We start from the raw sequence: 2,486 nt of genomic DNA, 5'->3' as shown, positions 1-2,486 counted from the left end.
TGGACTAAGCCAAGGGTGCTGCTCTCCTCTGGGAGTTATTTGGAGACTAACACCTGTAATTTGGCTGTAAATATGCCTTGGGTGCCTGTAAAATTGCCACAGCAGTTTCTATGCTTTGCAGGTTCTGATTACACTCCAGGTGAGTAATTATAGAATCACAGAATGGCCTGGGCTGGAAGGGACCCTAAAGCCCATCCAGTGCCACCCCCTGCCATGGGCAGGGACACCTTCCACCAGCCCAGGTTGCTCCAAGCCCTGTCCAACCTGGCCTTGGACACTTCCAGGGATGGGGCAGCCACAGCTTCTCTGGGCAACCTGTGCCAGGGCCTCCCCACCCTCAGAGTAAAGAATTTCTTCCTGATATCTAATCTAAACCTACTCTCTTTCATTTTGAAGCCGTTCCCCCTTGTCCTATCACTCTTGTAAATACTCTCTCCATTTTTATTGAAGGCTCCCTTCAAGTGCTGGAAGGCCCCTGATGGGGGACCTGATGGGATCCTTCCCACTGACCTCGGGTTAGGGGCTGGCTCTAATGTTGGGGTTTAGAAATGTAACAAAAACTGATGGTATTTACAACATAGAAACTAGAGAAAACTAGAGATAGCTGAGCTAAGTGATTTAAAGATAAAGCAGTGAGGAGGGAACTGAGGCAGCCAGCCAGGAAACACCCAGTTAATGTTAACCAGGGGCATTGTCCTGAAGAAGTTCACAAGAGGTTACTTAGAACTTTGGGGGAGCTTCAGACGGAAGGACCACTGAAGACCCCTGATGGAGACCCTCAGAGACCTTATAAGGACGTGCATATATGTTGGGAAATATCGGGAATATGTAACAGCAATGCGGGGAACGAAAAATGAATAATCATGTGATGTGACACAGGAGCTGCAGCGAAAACACCCCGGTGTGCACCTTGGTGAAACGATAGCCAGTGCTCAGGTGCTGATTAAAGAGTGCCTGGCTTCTAAACCTCACGAACTGAGCCTCCGAGGTTTAAGAGCCGCTTTCAGGCAACATCTCGTGTGCGGTGCTGGCCCGGCTCCCCCGCACTGCTCGGTGCGGGCTGTCCTGTTCGCCCCGCAGCACCGGGCTGCGGCTCGGCAGGGCTTCCCTGGGAGCACCATCGCTTCCCTGAGGTGTGAACCGTTCTCACCAGCTCCCTAGAAACCACCCAAACCGCTTTTCCTGGTTATTTAGCCCGTACGAACACGCGCTTGTCCCGACCCGCGGCTGGGTGGGTGTGTGTGTGCGGGTCACAGAGCACGCACAGGGCGGGGCGTGTGCACACCGCGGCTTCATTTCCGCATCCCAAAGGCCGACATTTATGTACCTTTTCCCTGCGGTCTTTCCGTGTTCTGTGCCGCCCCAAAGGCGGGCGGTCGCTCCGTCCCGGGCCGTTCTTCCCCCGCTCGCAGAGGGCGGCGGCAGAGCCGTGTTGGGGCCGCGCGGGCGCCTCGTTCACCGCCCGGCGCCGTGGCTTAGTTGGTTAAAGCGCCTGTCTAGTAAACAGGAGATCCTGGGTTCGAATCCCAGCGGTGCCTGCGCGGTGGCAACCGTAGTTTTTTTCCCACCCTGCGCTTGTTTTACCCGGGCGGGACGGGGCTGTCCCACAGTTTCAGAGCTGTAACGAATCTCTGGAATCACACCAAGGCGGAACCAAACAAAAATTTAATTGCCGGTAGCGAGTGTGTTGTTATTTGCTTCTGAAAATTCGTGATAAAGTCAACGGTATAAGATCTTGAGCAGTAACTGTTTGGGTTCTCTCTGTGGATATTACATGTAGGTAATTTAACCATGATTTTCTTGAATGGTTCCTGAAATGCACGGTGTTTCTCAATCGTTATTCATGTTTCCCTTTATTTTCCAGCTCGTGTGGGCAAGGAGGAAATACATGAGACATGAATTCCCAAAGAATTCAGGAGGCTCTGGATTGTTCATGCATAGTCTGCAGCCGGATCCCCATGTCAGTCATACAGTGCAGTCTTGAGCTCAGCAAAAAGAGTTTCAGCTTAGAAAAGCTGAGTTTTTATAACTGAACACGTTGCATTTAGTATGTTGTACGTGAATACATGTTGTATTCAGTGGCTGTTCTTATGATACCTACCTTTGACTTGCTCTTGTGTGGTCTAAACACAAAACATGGAAAATACAAGCCAAGAGAACTTGCTCAGGCGACTCCAGCTCTGGCCAGAACATGCTTACTGGTTTTCATGTGACATTCTCAGTTGTTATGAGTTGAAAGTGAAGTCTTGTCTTGAATTAGTCTGATAAAACACTTTCCATCTGGAATAGAAAAGATCATAGTACCGGGCTTTTATGAAAGCCTTAAAAATTAACTTGGGATGAATAAGTAACATATTTTTAATGTATGTAATTGGAAGAGAGATTTGTGTTCTAGCAGCTTTTCATGCTTTATCCTAATAATAGTGAATTTACTGAGGTGAAAAAGAGAGAAACAATGAATCTGCCTGCCTGTATATTTAAAAATA

At 49.1% G+C, this 2,486-nt stretch overlaps 1 non-coding gene across 1 annotated transcript; it reads left to right on the top strand.

Moving 5' to 3' along the window:
• Nucleotides 1–1,464: 1,464 nt before the first annotated feature.
• On the top strand, nt 1,465–1,538 carry TRNAT-AGU. Its single transcript has one exon. It is a non-coding gene; the product is annotated as a tRNA-Thr (tRNA).
• The last annotated feature ends 948 nt before the right edge of the window (nt 1,539–2,486 follow it).

The sequence above is a fragment of the Pipra filicauda genome, unplaced genomic scaffold (genome assembly GCF_003945595.2).
Source record: "Pipra filicauda isolate LSUMZ 115617 unplaced genomic scaffold, ASM394559v2 scaffold296_size2174093_pilon, whole genome shotgun sequence".
NCBI classification, from domain to species: Eukaryota; Metazoa; Chordata; class Aves; order Passeriformes; family Pipridae; genus Pipra; species Pipra filicauda.
This window is presented reverse-complemented; position numbering and strand designations above follow the sequence as displayed.